Here is a 21,419-nt window from a genome sequence, read left to right as displayed (position 1 = left end):
ATAGGCTCCAGTAATGCGTTCCTTTTGCAAATGCAACCAGACTTTGTCGCCCACCTGAAACTTGTGTGGCACCCGATGTTGATCATGTCGCTGCTTGTACTTGGCATTTGATTTCTCAAGAATGTCATGGACCTGCTGGCGAATATGTTGGATGCGCTCAATGAAGCTGGTGGCCTTATCTGTTTCGGACTGGACATGAGCTGAATTCATGTGAGTAGCTGCAAGTGGCATGGCCACATCAATGGGGCATAGTGGCTGGAATCCCAAACCCACCTGAAAAGGGCTATGGCCAGTGGAGCTGTGAAGAGCTCGGTTGTAGCTGTGCTGAACATAGGGGAGGCTCTCGTCCCATGTGCGTGGATGCTTTGAGTTATACATGCGCAGAATGTGCACAATCATCCTATTGACAACCTTTGTCTGGCCATCAGTTTGAGGATGGAAGGCTGTGGACTTCGTGAGTTTGGTGTCCAGCATTGACCAGAGACTGGACCAAAATGTGCTGAGAAACCGACTGTCCCGATCTGAGATGATAGACTGTGGGATCCCAAAGTGCACCCACACTCGTTCAAAGAAGATTTTAGCAATGGCTTCTGCTGTGATATTCTTCTTGCAGGCCACCATAATGGCCATCTTCAAGAACCTGTCGACGACCACAAAGACACAGTCATTTCCATGCTTAGTGGAAGGAAGGCCTGACATGTAATCCATGGAGATGGATTCCCAAGGTCGACTAGGGGTAGGCAACGAGGTATAGAGGCCATGCTTCTTAATGGCCAGTTTGGCAATGGCACAGGCAGTACATGATCGGATGTACTTCCCAACATCCTGTCGAAGATTCGACCAATAGAAATAATTTTGCAGTACTGCCACTGTTTTCTCGACCCCGAAATGTCCAGCAGCCCGACTGTAGTGTGCTTCCCAAATCATCTTGGCACGCTCGCTTGAAGGAACACAAAGGTGACCGAGGTGGCATAATAGGGCATCCTGGAGGTGAAAATCTGCAACCTACCGACCCTCCAAGAGTGTCTGGTATGTGTGGCCGAATTCTGGGTCGCTTTTGTAGAGAAGTGGCCAATCCGAAGTCTCGTGCCCACAAGAGTTGAGCACGGTGGTTAGCGCCATGATCGGTGGTCGACTAAGGCAATCTGCAACATTATTGGTGCTGCCCTTTTTATACTTGATATTCAAGTGAAACTGTTGCAGGTATGTAGACCACTTCTGATGGCGATCATTCTGCAATTTCCCTTGGGTCTGTATGAACTGCAGAGGCCGGTGGTCTGTGTGGATGACCGTTTCCTTCCCCAAAATGTAATGCTTCCATTGTCGGCAGACCTGTACAATGGAATACATCTCTTTATCATAAGTGGGGTACTTCCGGACTGTGTCTGAAAGTGTTTCACTGTGATATGCCACTGGATGTCCATGTTGAGTAAGGACTGCCCCAATAGCATAGTCAGAGGCATCTGTCTCGACCTCAAATGGTTGTTGTAAATCTGGCAACGCGAGCACTGGTGCCGTGCAGAGGCGATCCTTCAACTCCCTGAATGCCTTCTGTTGAGATTCAGACCAAAAGAATTTTGCTTTTGCCCCGCCCTTGGTGACTTGACTCAAGGGCCAAGAAATATGAGAAAACCCCAACACAAACCTGCGGTAGAAGTTGGCAAGACCTAGAAAGCTGCGGAGCTCTGTTAGAGTGGTTGGAGAGGGCCAATCCCGAATGACTTGGATCTTGGCTGGATCGACATGCACCCCCCGTTCATCAATGATGTATCCCAGATACTGAACTTGGGTCATGCCAAAAGTGCATTTCTCCAAATTGGCACATAGCTTGTGTTGCCGTAGCGTTTGGAGAACCTGTCGGATGTGGTGGAGGTGCTCTTCCCAACTCTGGCTGAAGATCAGAATGTCATCCAAGTATACTACTACAAAGGAGTTGGTGAATGGCCACAAGATGTCATCCATTAGCCTCATAAAGGTTGCAGGAGCATTCGTCAATCCGAAAGGCATGACCAACCATTCGAAGAGGCCCTCCTTGGATTTGAAGGCAGTTTTCCACACATCGGAGGGTTCGATTGGTACCTGGTGATATCCCGACTTCAGGTCGATCTTGCTGAAATATTTCGCCCCCTTTAGTTGGTCTAGGAGGTCATCAATCCACGGGATCGGGTACCTATTACGGACAGTGATCTTGTTCAGCGCCCGATAGTCAATACAGAGTCTCCACGTCCCATCCTTCTTCTGTACCAACACGATCGGGCTCCCACAGGGCGATGAAATCGGACGGATGTGACCTTTCTGCAGGAGCTCCTGAATCTGCCTCTTGATTTCATCGTTCTCCAGAACGGAGCGCCGATAAATTGGTCCATTGGGTAGCGGCGCACCTGGGGTCAGATCGATGGAGTGCTTGACTTGACAGTGCAGAGGAACCCCTGTCGGGGAGGTGAAGATGTCCTCGTACTCCTCCACAATCTTGTCCATCTGTAGTTGACGTGCAGAGGGGCCCCGTTTGGAGGCCGCGGCCACTGTCTTCTTCTTTCCTTGAGGGCGTATCATCAGGAAAACAAATTTCCTGGTTTTGGAAATGATTTTACTGCATTGTTTTGCAGTAATCAAAGAGAGGGCGGCAGGTGGTGCTACCTCTGGTATCTTGAAAAACTTATTTCCCAATGTAATAATAACAACACGGGGCCTTGATTCATACACAGCATGTCGCTTCCACAAGTATGGTTGTCCTAGTAATACATCACAAACTTCAAGGGGAGCAATGTCACACAATACCTCATCCGTGAAGGGCTTGATGTTGTATGGAAGGCGACACTGCTGGCTCACGCGAAGATCTCGTCCTTGGTGAAGCCACCCAATGGTGTATGGTTGTGGATGTTTTGTGGTCGGTAGGCCCAACCGCTTCACGACCTCTGCCGAAATGAGGTTCTTTTGACTCCCGCTATCAACAATGAACTGTATCGGGGAGCCCTTTACCCACATCTGGGAGTGGAAGAGACGCTCCTCCTCCTCTGGATCTTCGGGTTCATTTTTCTGGATCTTTGCGGTAGCAGCAGTGGCGCTGGGGTCCGCATCAATGATATGCTTCCCTTTTTCATACCCCTTATCGGGTTCTGACTCAGAGTCGGAACATGCATCTGATTCTGAAACCTTTAGCTCGGCCACCAGTGACTGCTTGGCCCGACACTCACTTGTGTTGTGAGTGGAGCTCTTATGGAATTCGCACCATTTTCCAGTGTCCTTTCTCGGCTTCGCGGCGCTGTTCTTTGCTTGCGGCTTCGGCTGGTTGTCTTGGGTTGTCCCACCTTGGCTTTGTCCTCTGCTCTGTGGTTTAGGGGCACCTTTCCCCTGCTTTGGATTCGCAGATCCAAAGTCTCGCTTCTTTTGTTTAAACTTCTGCTCGACCTTGACGGCATACTGGTATGCTGCGCCGAGCGAGGGGATGTTTAGGAATTGTATTTCTTCCTGGATGTACTTGTGCAGGCAGCCACGGTATTTGAGTATCAAATGTTGCTCTGAATCCTTGATACCCAACTTTGTGCGAAGGGTATGGAAAAGATTGGTGAACTCCGGCACGTCTTGGTCCCTTCCCTACCGCAGCGTGGTCCACTTTATGTATTCATCCTCATAGCTCCCGACAGGGTAGTACTGCTCCTTGATGGCATCCCGGAACGAATCCCAGGTGGGTGCGGCTGAAAATAGTGAGCCAATACTTTCATCCTTCTGCTCGCAGTAGGTTTCCCACCAGTCCTTGACGTGGGGGGCTGCTTTGAGGAGAGCAAAAACAATCTTTTCCCGACTCGAAAATTCATGAACAGAAAAATAACCCTCTAGCAGATTTAACCATTTATCTAAGGCATCTGCGTCTATCTGACCCTCGAATATGGAGATTTCAAAATTAACTTGTACCTTAAAGGGTGTGGCGTTTCCAGAGTAGTTGCTGGAAGCCGATGCGTTGCTTCTGGGTAGCCGCTGAAGGATCTGGGCAAAGTTGTCCATCATCGCGTTCCGTTGTCGCTCGAGGGCTTCTTCGAGCAAGATTTTGATGGGATCTCTTGCCCCCTCGTCTTTCTTCTCGTCCGCCATGGGAGGCCGTCGGGATTTGCGAGGCTGGTCTTGCAAAGGTTCAACCAGTTCAAGCCCTAACTCCTTCTATCCCGACCTTGTTGGGGACATGCAAAGAAAAACAGAGAAAAAGCAGACCGCTCTGATACCACTGATCCGGATTTAAACAGGAACGCAACAGATTACAGAGATAACCATATACACAAAGATGCAGCGGAAATAATACTTCATTTCATTAATGGAAAATACTGAAATATGCTTACAACCAGAAATGGAAATAAACCAGCTAGGGCGATGGTAGCTTATCTCTGCGAAGAGATGTGATGGCTACATGCCTCTGAACTGTGTTACAATGAGGCTCGAAGGCCTATTTATTGTTGAGAAACAATGGAAAACCCTTAACATTCCAAAACCTAGCCCTAGGAGATGAAACGCCAAACTGTGGGCCCCGTTTGGGGGTAAGTTGGTACATTAACTTCCCGGGGTCGTAACTTTGGCATATGATCTCCGTTTGACGCGTACAATAGCTCATTAGAAAGATCTATCCGAGCACTATCATTGTTGCCCTCGGATTCCCCAAAAAACGTTGTTTAGGGCCTCAAAACGGCTCCGGAAGTTCAGGACCCGAAAAACTGCTAAAAATAGTAAGTTGTGCTACAATTAAGGAAACTGAAAATGCTGAGAAGGACAAAGGTGGGGGTCCAGGTGGACTTGGCAGGTGGCCACCAATATCCACCTGGATCAAGCCATGACCATTCTGTATATTTGAACGATAATTCGGAATGGTATGCTTGCTAGCAAACGGGGTCTGCCTAGTTGGTTCCAGTCGAAGGATACAACTAGGTTGCTTGGTGGTGGGACCGAGTAGACGGCCGGGTATGGTTCTGACGAACTTCCTTCCTGCGATAAAGGAATGGGTAGGTTGCCCCCATGTTCATCGGAGTCTGTGTTGATGAAGAGAATTTGGACGGTGTCATCCTTATTCTCCTCAGTGACTGTATCATTCGAAGATAAAACCTCTGAAGTCAAGACCGGGTCAACTGCCGCCTCGACCTTTTGACTTTCGTCGGGTATGGATTTAGCTGGTTCATCTTCAATGACCGGCACTTCAGCTGACCATTTGAGCGGGCCAGTTGGATTTTCAACTAACGAAGGACTCGGCAAGAGTTTTTTATATCCAGGAGGAAGTCGTAACAGTGGAACCAGACGATCATCCAAAACTCTTTTAGCTTCGTCTAAGAAGGGACAACGGTGGATGGCTTGATTGCCTTCGCACAGTTTACAAGGAGATCTAGCTCTCCCTTTTTGTCCTGGGACTTCACTTTCGCTAGTTGACGGTGTGCTTTCAACATGGCTATCAGAGGTTGACGCCACTGGATTGTGCAAACGGGGAGACTAGTCCCTTAGTATCCGAGGGATGCAGGGACAATCTCTGTGAAAGTGGTCTCCCTTGCAAATGACACATGGCGATTTAGGCCTGGTCAGCGCAGTGTGTGGATTTTTGTTAGACGACACTCGTTTGCCCCCAGTCGCTTTTGGCTCCTTCTTCTTCTTCTCTTTCTTCTTCTTTTCCTTCTTCTCCTTAGGAACTTGACTTTTGGCTTTGCCAGCCCCATCAAGCGAAGAGGAAGGAGGAGAGGAAGAATTAGAGGAAGTGGAAGGTTGGTGGGTAACTCTGGACTGGTCTAACTGCTGATTCGACTGTTCAGGAATAGTGGTGTTCTGAACGACATTGGTTGAGAAGAGCCAGACCGGCAAGCCAATTGTCAGTCCTGGAAGCGACAATGTGGCCATATGGGGCGCACCAACATCTCCCCAAGAGGAGAAGGGACTAGGATTTCCACCAAGGGGAATTCCTTGGTTGGTAGGCTCCATTTTCTCAACCTAAAGATCAATGCGGGAAAAAGGGTATGAATATTCCGTTTAAAATAAATTTTAACGATGCTTGGACACAACTTGCTTTTTCAATTTTAAAGAGTCGAGAAAAAGCAAAAGATGACTCTAGTCTCCTTCGATTTTTAATGAGCCTGAAGTGACAAGTGCTCAGATGGACCTTTTCGTTAAGGAGTCTGAAAAGGAACGAAAGGGACTGCTATGGAGTTCTGGGTAGAGGGTGTGCCAAACCAATCGCAAAACCGCAGAATACTTTTTAAGGTACGGGCGGTCAATCTTCCCGAATGCTGTGTTCAGTGCATTGCGATCAGTAGGGCGGCTGACACGGCTTCCTATGGATAAAGGTTTTATGCTTATAGGGGTCTCCCAATATATACTTGACGGTACGTGGGAGCACAATCCGTACTAGCACTTATCGTCTCTCAGGAGGAATCACCCAACCATCAGTGAGGCCGACAGTCACCAGGTTTTACGACGCCGGAACACGTCTCTATTCTAGACCTCTATGTTGTGCGTTAAGTTCCAATGCGTTGTTAAGTTCATTCAATTTATTTTAGGTTGATATTTCTTAGAAGTTTGCCTTTTTGGATCACCACGAGATGTAGATACAATTCCTAAATGCAGTCTAAAGATGATAAGCAAGCTTTTATCTCTTTTCAACAATGAAAATCCTGGCTACAAGGGGAAAAGAAAGACACAATCTTTTCTCAAAGAGCAAAGAGCACACTGTAAATGCACTTTCCCTAAATCAAACCATACAAACTGTCAAAATGCAAATGCACTTGTGCATGTATTTGTTTTCACTTTCTTAATATTGATGCCTAAAAAGAAAGTTGTTGTACAAATTTGAATTCGATTTCAAGTGAAAAACACAAACAAGCTTCTTTTCGAAATCAAAAAGACGATTACAACACTTTATGATTTTGATGTAAACACTTGTTTCGACACTAGAAATTCACAAATTCAAACCAAAAGACAAAATTAAAAGCGCAATCAATTGTCAACAGCAAACAAATTTACTCCTAAGATCAAAACGACACTTACGACAGGTCTAGATCTAAGGGCGATAGTATGACTAGTTTACTTTTGTAATGGGAAACTGCAAATGATGTAACAAATACACAAAAACAAATACAGTTTATTTTATACAACTGAGGTGGAATTAAGGCAAAGAAAAGGGGTTTTCAGATAGGTACACACACTGATAACAGGCTGCAAAAATCAGAGATAAAACTGAACAAAATGAAGCAAAGAACCACAGCTGCACAGGGCAAAGGCTGATCAGCGCACATGTTGCACAGAGAAACTGAATTGCAGCGCAGGTAGCCCTCTCGGGACCTGCGTTGAAATGCAGAACCTCTTCACAGAGCCTGCGCTGAAGTAGAAACGAGAATTTTCTCTGGGTTCTGGGTCACGGTTTGCAGTTTAATCTATGGTTTTTGGCCGGATAGAAGCTATCAATAAGGTACAATTAGAGGGATGATTTAAAGGAGGACTAAGAGCTATCACAAAGGGTAGTTAGAGCATTTGTGGATCAGCTTTTCAGATCATAAACAGGCCTAGTGAATGGACTAGAGTAGCAGATCTCTACTTTGCATTTGTAAATGGCAAATGCAGTTCGATTCGTCACTCCTAAGTTTATGAGAAGAACAACAATAGAAACACAAATAAACTAACTAGATACGTTCCCCAGCGGAGTCGCCAATTTGTTGTTGGGAAAAGTATCTATTCAGAACGCCCCTATCCCACTCTAAGGTGTGACAGTGCCTTAGCAACAAACAAGGAAAACTACTTGAGTATTCTTCTTTATGAAATGTAAACGAAGAGGAAGGATAAACTAACCTGTGTCTTGCGCTAGTTTGTTGATCCAATCACTCCTCTCTTCAATAGCTCCCAGCTCCCTGCTCCTTACCGGCCCAGCTTCACCAAATTCCTGCAAGATCACAGAAGAGAGAAACTACACGAAGATATAGTTTTACATTCATAAAAAGCTTAGGATCAGATTAAGCTAAACATGCAAATATAACAAAACATCATTGATACACAACATGTAGGAGAAACTCAAATAATTTTATTGATATGATAAGAAAGTCCAAGAGGAGATACAACCAAGTGAGTCCCGATCCAGCATCTACCTCCCAGCAAAGGAATCCCTTCCTCACCTACAACAAAGCATAAATCACCCAATGCACTAATCTCAATCTCAAACCAACAACAATTCTCTGCAAAGTACAAAATTCCAGCCTCCTGGATCTCTGGGATGAGGGATCCATATATAAATGTAAGCAGAGAGGATGAGTCAGCTTATGTTTTGACTTGTGGCCTCTCTCTGTCAGTTCTTTCTTCCACTTGGAGACTGAGAGCCTCTTACTCATCACTGGTCGAATTCAGTGAGGCAAGTGTCATTGGAGAAGATTCTGGAAGCTTCCATTGTCTCTCCACCTCGTTGAATGACTCTGCACCTTGTCATTTCCCACTCAACGCACCTGGGTAGTGCATTCAAGTGCATTGCAACGCACCTAGCCAGTGTATTTGGGTGCTTTGCAAAGCAGGCAGCTAGTGGAGCTTCTGAATTGATCCTGATTTGACTAGTTTTGAGCAGTTTTTGGTGGAGAACTTCTGGGAGAAGCTGTCATTGGTTGACCTTGTTCCTTTAGGGGCAGGAACAACACTTTTAGGGATTTTGGATCCCTTGGATTATGGACATTTCATGCTTAGAGCTGTAAGGCACAAAAATGTCTATAACAGTACTTGTATATGAACCGATTTATATGCAATTATATGAATCTTGTTGTTAATGTGTCGCATATGTTGTTAATGTTGTCACCGTCCGTGTCGACTGCTTTGCCGGACATCAGACAGACCTTTCTATGAACCTTGTTATATCAACTGTCACACTCATCTCGAACTGATCCGTGAGTGTTGTTAATGTTATCTTATCTTGTATGTTGTGACTGCTGCATCCGTGTTGACTGCTGCATCCATGTTGACTGCTTTTCCGGAAGCTGTGCATGTCCTTTTTGTTGTGTGTTCCTAGCTGACTTGGGACTGATCCCTTTCAACCTGGAACTCACCTTCACCTTCCTCTCCCTTTGAAGTGTTGGAACCTCTCATAATCTTCCTTGACTCACTGCATCAGTCACACCCTTGCTACTGACAGAGTTATCTTACTTGCCTCTCTGCAACATCACAGTCAAGGAATTACCTTACGACCCACTGCTGGGACTCCTACACCAAACGGTTTGAGGTCTAATTGGGACTTCTTACCAGGTAGATCCCCTTGACATGTTGGTGGGTCCAACACCGTCAACAACTCCAAAGCCAACACCTCCGTGCGCTTTGTGTGAGGTTGTTGGGCATGCCAACAATAACTGTCTTGAACTTCCTCGTCTCAAACCTTTGGTTCATGAAATGTTCCCTGAGTCAAAGATCCATGAGGTGTAAGTTAACTTACTAGATTCAGCCAAAAGACTTAAAACGTTGTGCACAAATCACCCTTGTGCCTTATGCAATCATTATGTTCACTATTCCCATTGCTGCCCTCACCTTGACGAATTTTGTGTTTGCCTTCAAGTGCTTTGCGAATATGAGGCCACTCATAGTGGATCACCTAATCCTCTACTTGTGGATTCTGGTACCACCAGTACACTAGAATAGGGGGACTTTGGTCCAACCATCGTGATCCCTCCCCCTGACATCGAGATGACAAAATACACAGTCCATATCCTTTACCTATCGTCATCCTTGAGTTCCTCGCAGGAAAACGTCTTTGAGGTTTCTGTGCGCACTTCTATCGAACCTCCTTCATCGGAAACATAGGTCTCAACATCAGTATATTCTCCATCTACTAGCTCATTGTCTACCATTTCAGATGATGCGAATGTGAACCTTCTTTCTTAGGATGATGCACCAGGTATCGCTACCGCATCATGTAGTTAGTCTTCCTCTCGTCCACCCATCTTCCATTTTGAGGAGGACATCATGGAAGCCATGACTACCCCTAATTACCCATGGGATAATATGCACCATCGTGCGTACTTCCTTCCATATTTGCGAACCCAAAAGTTTTCTCCCCTTCTTACTAGTGATGATCGACGATATATCTAATACCAGGACCCCCACTATCTTCTCATCGATGATGAGCTTTATCATCGCGGTGTTGATTGTATCCTTCGTCATTGTCTCACTCATCATTATGGCTAGGAACTTACATCATTCGTAAGGACTTGGGTAAGGAGGCATCATTCCCACCTTTGCAAACCAGATCAGTCCCCTCCATCACATATGCTTGCGGATAGTATCCCATGCTTGGAAGCATGATGTTTTTCTCCTGGCCATATTCTCAATTGATTAACATAAGTCTCGGCCTAGATTACACCAGATCTAGGTGTAATTGATTATCCTCTCATTCCTTGGATAGTTTGTCATACCGACCTATTTTGCGAGCCATATTCACATCAAATATCATAGACATTTGATACCATATATTCAAATATTCTACTCTATGTCATACCACCTTTACCACATAGTCCCCATGTTTGACTTAGTGGGTGAGGATGATTCTAGACATCCTCCAGTAGTTCATTCTTGTTTTCCTCTTCCCTTAATTCTTCACTAGGAACCATTGTTCCAAGAAGCATTAATGACATCTTTAGACAAGTAAGGCCACTTGCCTAAAAGTCATAGATATTGATTCTGATGGTTGGTTTGTCCGCTACGATCGCCACAAGATTTAGGGCCTTCTCCTCCTCTCAAATTGGAGGGAAAACACCCTTTTATAGGAAAACCCATAGTTTTTCTGTCGCACATTGTGACCAGACCGTAGCTCCATTTGACGAAACATTAGAACCATTGTAAAGCTCTCATCAAGCAGTATAATGGGTTTCTCTTCATTTTTGATGATTTGACACTTCACCCAGAAGCCATTTTTCCAAGAAGGGTCACTTTGCTACCTCTCAAAGTAGAATTTCTTTATATGCGATGCTTGTAATTTGGGGACTACCTTCCCTTGGTTCTTTCCATCTCAAGTGTCTATTTTCATAATGAGCAACCATCATTTTCACATGTTCTCACAGTTCCCACCGGGCCTATTTTGTGTGGCAGCGTCATTGAGTCACCCTTGTTTAAAGCATCCACGACGAGTCACCTTTGCATCCATGGAGTCTGTTTCACGTCCCATTATATCATGTCATAGTATTCCATCCATTTTTTCTTACCAGTCATCCCATGTTTCCAATTTTGGCCTTTAGTCATATTGTCCACCATCCCCTCCGAAGTCGAGTCAGTCATTGCTACGTCAACCTTGCACTTTATGGTATGACAAGGGTAGTCGTTTGTTTGTCCCTCAGCCCCATTTTTCCCATTTTCCTTGGTGTCAGTCCATCATTCACATTACTATTTTCCCTTGTGCCTTAGTTGATGATCATCATTGCCTCACCTATGACAAGCCCTATTCTATCGACATCACCACATCTATTCTAGAAGAACGACCTAGAGGGCAGTGTATCTTGGTTCCATATCCCAATCTTGTTCGTTGCCTCGGATTAAGCAAAGGGATTCGTCATTTCCCTTTGAATTGATTGTTTCATGTTCGTGATTCATACACTTGATGGTCTAGTGATGCAACAGATTGTACCAGTGATTCCCGGGTGTGTGTGAGAAGTTTCAAACCTCATGAGGGGGTGGACCTTTAGGTAGCCCCCCACATGCTTGGATTCCTTCCTATTATGCTACAACCTCATATACAATTTCGTAGATCTTTTGGGTTCAGTTCCTACTACTTGCATTGTTCATAGCATGCATGTCTCCTTCAGATGATCCATTCAGTTTTGTAGAACCCTTTCCTGTCCAACAGGGCTTATTTGGTTGTTCTACCCTCCCTCCCACCCATTTTTTGAGGGAAGGGCCATTATATCTCATGTACTCAAATGTTATTGTATTCAATCATGGCTCATGTTTTTTCCAGGTGCATTATGTATGTGGGACACATTGTATTATTTTCTGGCTTATTTTTGCCAGCATGTCATGTACCATTCATCATGTATTTTATTGCTCAATTTCATGTTTAAGGGCGAATCATTATTTTTTTACTAAGTTATCTCGGTGGGTGTAGGTATGCCTCCCCTGCCTCACTGATATCTGGTACCACAGCGTAAAAGGAGACTTGCATTGGTCTCACCCCCTCTATCACTGTCCTCTTTCACTTCAGCTCCATTGGTCTCTCTCTCTTTCTCTTTGACTCCACTTCATTGTCTAGTGATTGTGTTCTTACAACGTACTTCGATCGTATGTTTTGCTCCTAACACTTGTATGTTGGGGGGGAATCTATTATCACAAAAAAAAAGGATCATCTAGCCATAATGTACTAGATGGATCAAAGTACACCATGTAGGGCCCATTTTACCTTAGTAAGATTGCTTTCACTATGAGAGATTACTTAATAAACCACATTTGTTAAGTCATTTATAATCAAACCCATGAAGAATAATTAAATAAATAACTATTTATTTAATTATCTTCTAGGAATAATTAATTAAATCATTGTTTAATTAATATTCCTTGTCACATTTCACCCAATTATGAGAAATAATAGATAAATCATTAATTATCTTATTTTTCTCTAGGAATAATTAATTAATCACTAATTAGTTATTATTCCTTGTCAAGTTTGACTAAATCCCTTAGGAATAATTAAATAAATCATTATTTATCTATTATTCCTTAACCATATTTCTTGAGATGATAAATAAATCATTTATTTATTTATTATTTCTAAATAAAAATTTAAATACTTTTTTCCCTCCAAACCAAATATAATAAAATATTCCAAATGGTTAATTCTAGAATGGAGTTAATAATATTTTATTATTGCTCATTATTCGAGAATAACCTAATATTTCGTTATAAATAGAAGGGCTTTCCATTCATTCTTCACTTTTGATTATTTTCATTGTTGCACTCACTATTGCAACTCTGATTATTATCGTTGTCGCTCACCATTTTCTTTTCCATTTGAGTTCTCATTGAGCTCAAACATTTTGTTTGCTGGGTTTTACACATTATAGAGGAGAGGGACTCTACAAAAGCTGAAGACATTGATGATAGCCAAGAACCCATCCCATAGAGGGGGACTGGCAACATTATTTGTTCCCTTCATAGGTGTTGTTTAATAAAATATATTCCTTATATATCTGGTTTCCATTGGATTATTGTAGTTATTTGCACTTATTTCATTCTATTGTTTAACTAGTTCTGTTGCATAGATCAGGGCTTTGGCAGGTTTTGTTTATATCATTTGCTGCAAATCCACACTGTTTAACAACCATTCTCATTATTAGGGTTGTTTGTCATCCATAGCCTAAAGAAGTTTCTTTTCATAGACATTCAAGAAGAATTATACACAATAACATGTTGATATTAAAATTTCAGATGAAGATAAGTGCATCAGTCTGTTGTGTTCTCTACTAGACTCATGGGATAATCTGTTTGTTAGTATAGTTAGTAATACAACTACCTTGAAATTTGATGAAATAGTCTCAACCTTGTTGTTAGAGGAGATGAGATGGAAAAATATGGAGAGCCAGAATAGAGATGCCTTGTCTGTAAGAGGACAATCCCAAAACAAAAATAGAAATAAGTCCTCAAGTGGGAGATCTAAATATAGAGGGAGATATAAATCTCTAGTAAAATATGTAAAGGTATGCTGGAAATGTGGTAAAGAAGGGCACTACAAAAAGGACTGTAGATCTAAAACTCTTGAGAAAGGAAAGGGACCTGATGATGCTCCTTTTGCAGAGGTGAAAAGCACCTCAGATGAAGGTGGGCATGTGTACTTGGCTTCTTCTTCAAGTACACATGTAGATCATGAGGCATGCTTGATTGTCTTAGGTGCATCCTTTCATATGTCTCCCCATAGGGAGTGGTTCTGCGAGTATGAGATATATGATGGTGGTGATGTCTTCCTGGGGGATGTCAAGAAGACCAGAATCATAGAACATGGAAAAGTCAAGATGAAGTTGCAAGATTGAAGGATTAGAACACTTCCTGGTGTTTTGGACATTCCTACATTGGCCAGAAATATAATTTCTAAAAGCAATATGGATGATGTAGGTGTAAAAATAGTGTTCTAGAAAGATACCTACAAGATGGTTCAAGGAGAACTATAATTGATGCAAGGAGTTTGGATTGGAACTTTGTTCAAGCTTCTAGGTAGCACTTTTATTAATGGCTACAACAATTATGTGGTTCCTAAAAGTGGAGTAGAAAATATAGTGGTCCATGGAGAAAATACTATCCTATGGCATCAAAGACTTGGACATATTGGAGAGAAGGGCCTTCGAGTATTGCATGGTAATGGTATGGTAGAAGGTATGTCTAATTTTTCTCTAGATTTTGATTTCTGTGAACATTGTGCATGTGGGAAGAAAAATTAGGTGAGTTTCCCATTTGGTGTTAAGAGGGCGAGAGGAATATTAGAGCTTGTGCATAGTGATGTGTTTGGACTTGTGTCGGTTCCATCAATAGGTAATTATGTGTACTATGTCTCATTTATAGATGATTTATTGAGGAATACATGGATATATTTCCTTAGGAAGAAAAATATGTTCTTTGACATGTTTAAAGAATTTAAGGCTCTCGTAGAAAATTAGACCAAGAAGAAGATAAAGGTGTTAAGGACAGATAATGGTGGAGAGTTATACAAGAAGTAATTCAAAGAGTTTTATAAGAAGTGTGGTATAGCACGACAAAAGAATACTCCATACACACCTCAACAAAATGGAGTTGCAGAAAGAATGAACAAGATGTTGATGGAAAATGAGAGAATCACGCTTAGTGGTGTTGGGTTAGGACAAGAATTATGGGTAGAGGGAGTGGATACTACATGTTACCTGTTTAACATATCACCTTCATCAACGTTGGAGGGTAAGAATCCACATGAGGTATGAACTGGTAAGAAACCTTCTCTCTCACATCTCGGAGTATTTGGCTATGATTTATATGTACATCAAAAGGAGAAAAGAACCAATTTGGATAATAAATCTAAAAGGTGCATCTTTTTTGGTTATAAAGATGTTTTAACAAGTTATAAGCTTTGGAATCCAGAAATAAGGAAGGTAGTGTATATATGATATGTGGTGTTTAGAAAGGTGAAAGATGTTATTAAACATGAATTACTACCAAAGGAAAAGGAATCATAGAAGATAGAGTTTGAAATAAAGGAGGAAGAATTAGACTCTACAACAAAACATGAATCAGAAGAGGAAGAACCACACACTCCAGTTTTGAGGAGATTAGTTCAAGAGAGAAGGAAACTAGAGAGGTATAGTCCATTTGATTTCTGTTTGAATTTTTCTTTATCTATTACTGACGATGATCACAAAACTGTCAGGGAGGCAGTGGATGTAGAGGATTGAAAACTTTGGAAAAAGGCCATGGTTGAAGAAATGGAAGCCTTGGACAAAAATGAGTCTTGAGATCTGGTAGATTTGTCGACTAGAAGGAAACCCATTAGTAGAAAATGGGTGTTTAAGAAGAAGATGGATGCAGAAGGCAAGGTGGAGAAATAAAAAGCTCGACTGGTAGAAAAAGGTTATTTCTAGGTGTCGGGAATTGATTTTGGTAAAATTTTTTCTCCTTTTTCCAAGTTAGCTTCTATTAGATTAATTTAACCTGTTGCTATTGCTTTTGATTTTAAGGTAGAACTCATGTATGTGAGGAAAAAATATCTTCATGGGGATCTGGAAGAAGAATTCTACATGAAGTAACCAGAAGGATTTTCGGTGAAGGGTAAGAAAGAGTCCGTATGCATGTTAAAAAAGTCTTTGTATGGGTTAAAGCAACCACCAAGGATGCGGTATCAAAAATTTGATACATATATATAGGGACTTAGATTCACAAGGAGCAAAGGGGATCACTCTGTGTATTTTAAATTAATTGGTGACTGTGTTATTTATTTGGTCTTGTATATGGATGATATTTTGTTGATTGGAAATTGTAGAAATTCTCTAATTCTCTACAAATCTTGCTCTAAGACCATGTAGAAAATCTGACTATAGGTTAATTCGATAATGCAATATAAATTAAGCAAAATATTATAACCTACTTCTACTATCAATTTGCAGAATCTTAAAGATCGAGCTGAACACATATAACCAGAAGAAGAAGAATCAATCACACAATACACATGATAATACTTTGGGGAAAGCCTCAGCTAAAAACCCCACTATTTGTATTATCATACAAGGTGGAAATACATAGGAATTATACAAAGCCTTAGCTCTCATAGCTAGCCAGCTCTCAGTACAATCTTCACAGGTGCTCACAGGCAATCCTGGCTTCTCACAAGCCTTCCTCTCTGTCGTCCAAGCTCCTATTTCCTTGCTCTATTCCTCTGGGATGATCTCCTTCAACCAAGTGGAAAAACTTGATTTACCAAGTGGATGATCTCCTGATCTCACACACTGTCAGAACTACGCAATCCTCAAGGAATTATTCCTTTTGCATGCATGAGTTTTATTTATATGAAAACACATGCAACTGATAGTACACTGTCCTTGAATTTAATCTCAACTAGGTCTTTCTCAGAATAGACATGCATGAGTTTCTGATAAGGGAATCTTCAATCAACTGGAGTACACTAGTTGAGTGCATGCATGTGTCAACTGACTATTAACTCTCTACTAGTTCCTCAAATAGTTTGGAACTAATTTAATTGGACTTAACTCAGTAAACTGAGTTAACTAATTACAACTCAAATATAACTCAATCTTATCTCCTTAATTTAATACTTATCTCCTTAATTTAAGGGATAACTCTTGCATGACTTCAAAAAGACTTCTAACTTGAATTTCTCCAACTAATTAAGTCAAAATAACTTAATTAATTATTTCCAAGTAGCTGTTAAGGCTAAATTCGATTTTAATTCACAATTTAATTCAAGGACAAATTAAATTGGAATATTCTTGTTGCCACATTTCAACACTCCCTCTCAACAACAAAGGGATTATCTACCACCCTGATCCTGTCTCCATGGAACTCGAATTTACACTTTGACAATGCCTTTGTCAAAATGTCAACATCTCGCTCCTCTGTCGAAATATACTGCAACAACATGATCCTCCCATCATCATTAGTTTGCTTTACCTTGTAAAGCCAATGGGAACTCACAACTGACTTGTTCTCGGGTCTCAGAACCTCGTCCCAAACACTATTACAAACTATGGAGTCATACTCCTCCACCATAGCATCAACCCAAATCTGCTGTTGCACTACTTCCTCAAAGGAAGATGACTCGGTCTCAACACATTCACCAACAAGGGTCATGTATATAGTGTACCTCTCAGGTGACCTCCTCTGTCTGCGCTGAGAAGATGGTGCTCTCACATTCTCTCTGGAATCCTTCAACAATCTGTCAGCTTCTCTTGTGCGCTTCCGTCCATCTCTGGAAGACTCTGCTTGAGTGGATGTATCCACTCCTGGAACCTCTACATGCGGCTGCTCTGCAATAGTTTGAGGCTCCTCCTCCTTAGGAACCAACAGTTCCTCCACATCCTGTAGTTGGAGCTCCCTCTCAAGGGAAACTTGCATGGCCTTCTGCTCATCAAACTTGAGATCTCTGCAAACCACTGTCCTCCGAATAGTAGGCAAGTACACCCGATAGTTGTGAGGTCTATTAGTATACCCAACAAGTATCCCCAACTCTGCTATCAGCTTAAGCTTCTTCTGTGCATCCTTTGTCCCACGACAATATATCGATGAGCCAAAGATCTTGAAGTGACCCACATTTGGTCCCTTACCAGAGAAAGCTTCCTCTAGTGTCTTCATCCCAAGTATGCAATGCAGGCTTTTATTCTACAAATAGACTGTTGTGTTGCATGCCTCAACCCACAAGTGAAGTGGTAGGCCTTGGTCATTTAGCATTGCCTGTGTTGCCCCTACAATAGTTTTGTTCTTCCTCTCAGCCACCCCATTCTGCTATGGGTTATGAGGTTCCATCAACTCTTATTTAATTCCTTCCGCTGCACAGAAGTCCTTAAACTCTTGAGAGACATATTCTCCATCATTGTCACTTCTCAAGGCCTTGATCTTCTTCCCTGACTCTTTCTCGACCAAAGCTTTGAACTCACAAAATTTTGTGAAGGTTTGGTCCCTCTTCTGCATGAAATAAATCTAGTATTTACGAGAATAATCATCAATGAAATCACATAATACTTTGATTCGTGGTGGATTCCGTCGAGAATGGTCCACACACATCAGTATGAACTCGCTCTAAGATAGCCTTCACTCGACTGTCTCGATCATGAAAAGAAGACTTGGTGTACTTTCCTAAGGTACAACCTTTGCATGTGTCAAATTTCTCAAGTTTACCTTTGGGAAGTCCTGTAGATATCTGCTGCATTATATTCAAAGCTCCATGATGCAAATGGCCCAACCGCTTGTGCCACAACTCACCAATGTCTTGGCTTTGCACCAATTCTGCTTTCGTACTCAATTCTGCACAATCATCTACCTCTAGTTTATAGAGATTCTTCACTCGAATCCCTATCCTCTTGGTCTAAACCATGGCTATGTCTCTTAGGAACACCTTTCCCTTATTTAAGACAACATCGTAGCCTATGTCCTCCAACATCGGGATTGATACCAAGTTCTTCTTTAGTCCAGGAACATACATCACATCTGTCAAGGTGATAGGAGGTCCAAGCTCCCTTTGAAAAGCAACCGTGCCCACTCCTAAAACACTATACCTTCCATCGTCACCCATCTCTATGCGCATCTTGAGGTCTTTCTCCTCCAAGGCACTGAATAAACTTTTATCACTGGTCATATGGAATGAGGCTCCACTGTCTAGATACCAAACACAATCCATCATCGATGACACCATGCATGCGATGAGGGTAAAGTATATTTCAAACTGAGAGGCTAATGCCTCACCTTCCGACCCTTTCGAGGATCCCTTCTTGGACTTCTTCGATGGGAAATTAATCGCATAATGTCCCATCTCGTGACAATTAAAGCATCTCACTTTAGACTTGTCACCCTTCTTCCCTCCATGAGAAGAATTCGATTTGGAATGGGAAACCTTCCCCTTCCCTTTCCTTGCCTTACTTGATAAGGCCAGATTTTCTTCATCATCATCCTTGGATGAAGAACCATCTCGTGTGCTCCTCCTTATCTCCTCCTGCATGAGATCCGACCACAGTCGTTCCCAATATGACAGTTTCTCCCTTCCATTCACAGAGTCTTGGTAGATATTCCAACTCTTTGGAAGGCCAAGGAGAGCGAGGCCCACCATATCATCATCGTCAGTAGTTATTCCCACAATGCTAAGCTCATCTCTGTAGGTGGTGAGCTTGTTCAGATATGTGGAAATAGTATCACCAATCTCCATCTTAATTCTTTGAAGCTTATCCTTGAGCGTCAATTTCCTCTGGTCGCTACTGTTCTGGTAGAGGTCCTTCAATGTCTTCCACATTGAATATGGAGTATCCTTCCCATGGAGACTTGAGACAATATGGTCTCGAACTCCCTCAAGGATGATCCGTCTTGCCTTCGCCACACACTTCTTCCACTCAGCCAGCTCTTGTGCATTAGTTGAAGCTGGCTTTGGGATTTCTTGATCAATGAAATCCTTCAAGCCATTGTCTTCTAATACAACCTCCATTCTATCTTTCCATGCTATGTAATTCTAGCTACCTTCTAAGGCATATTCGAGTCTCAAGCCATAGAACACCATTGGCCAACCTTGAAGTATGATATGAATTCGATTTTCACTTGCAACCCCAAACTTCAAACTTCGAATTCTCTTCTTAGTATACTATTCACAGCTTCGACAAACTTAGCTACGATACCATGTAGAAATTCTCTAATTCTCTACAAATATTGCTCTAAGACCATGTAGAAAATCTGACTGTATGTTAACTCGATAATGAAATATAAATCAAAGCAGAATACTATAACCTACTTCTACTATCAATTTGCGGAAGCTTAAAGATCGAGCTAAACACATATAACCAGAAGAAGAAGAATTAATCACACAATACACATGAGAATACTTTGGGGAAAGCCTCAGTTAAAAACCCCACTATCTATATTATCATACAAGGTGGAAATACATAGGAATTATACAAAGCCTTAGCTCTCATAGCTAGCCATCTCTCAGTACAATCCTCACAGATGCTCACAGGCAATCCTAGCTTCTCACGAGCCTTCCTCTCTACCCTCCAAGCTCCTATTTCCTTGCGCTGTTCCTCTAGGATGATCTCCTTCAACCAAGCGGAAAAAATTGATTTACCAAGTGGATGATCTCCTGATCTCACATACTGTTAGAACTACGCAATACTTAAGGAATTATTCCTTCTGCATGCATGATTTTTCTTTATAAGAAAACACATGCAACTGATAGTACACTGTCCTTGACTTTAATCTCAATTGGGTCTTTCTCAGAATAGACATGCATGAGTTTCTGATGAGGGAATCTTCAATCAACTGGAGTACACTAGTTGAGTGCATGCATGCGTCAACTGACTGTTAACTCTCTACTAGTTCCTCAAACAGTTTGGAACTAATTTAATTGGACTTAACTCAGTAAACTGAGTTAACTAATTACAACTCAAATATAACTCAATATTATCTCCTTAATTTAAGACCTATCTCCTTAATTTAAGGGATAACTCTTGCATGACTTCAGAAAGACTTCTAACTTGAATTTATCCAACTAATTAAGTCAAAATAACTTAATTAATTATTTCCAAGTAGCTGTTAAGACTAAATTCGATTTTAATTCACAATTTAAGTCAAGGACAAATTAAATTGGAGTATTCGTGTTGCCACATTTCAACAGAAATGACAAAGAAATTATCTAGGATTTGAAGACCCAATTGTCTTCTAAATTCGACATGAAGGATCAGGGTGTTGCAAACTATATTTTGGGTATGGAAAACATAGTAAACTTTGAAACGAGAACTATAAACTCAAAACGGGAACTCTGGCCAAAAAACCCCCAAAAAACATCAAAAACAGTGCTAAAAACGAAAAGTGTGTATACTAGAACAATGTTTTTATTTTGTAGGCGTCAATTTTGAACATTTTTTAAAAATGGCAGTGACTACGAAATTTACTATGAGATTTTCATGAAAAATATAGCTTCAAAAAGAAAGTGATGATACTAGAACAATGATTTTTTTTTAGGGTCAATTTTCAAAATTTAAAAAAATGCTAGTAAAATCAATTTTTTATGTGTCAAACAAAGTTGTTTATGAGGGAAAAAACACATTAATGTTTTTGGTAGAATATCATTTTTCTTTCGTAAGTATAAATTTAACATGTTTTCAACCATAACATGCTAGATACAAAAGAAATTGAAAATTTTTCAACTATAAAATTAAAGAACCATGACATTATGAACAAATTACATCACTAAATGAATTCAAAAGTCATTATTTGTATATTGAATAAAACAT

Source organism: Pinus tabuliformis, chromosome 2_2, assembly GCF_031772625.1.
Source record: "Pinus tabuliformis cultivar Carrire ecotype Pingquan chromosome 2_2, CPIR1, whole genome shotgun sequence".
In the NCBI taxonomy this organism is placed as follows: domain Eukaryota; kingdom Viridiplantae; phylum Streptophyta; class Pinopsida; order Pinales; family Pinaceae; genus Pinus; species Pinus tabuliformis.
This window is presented reverse-complemented; position numbering follows the sequence as displayed.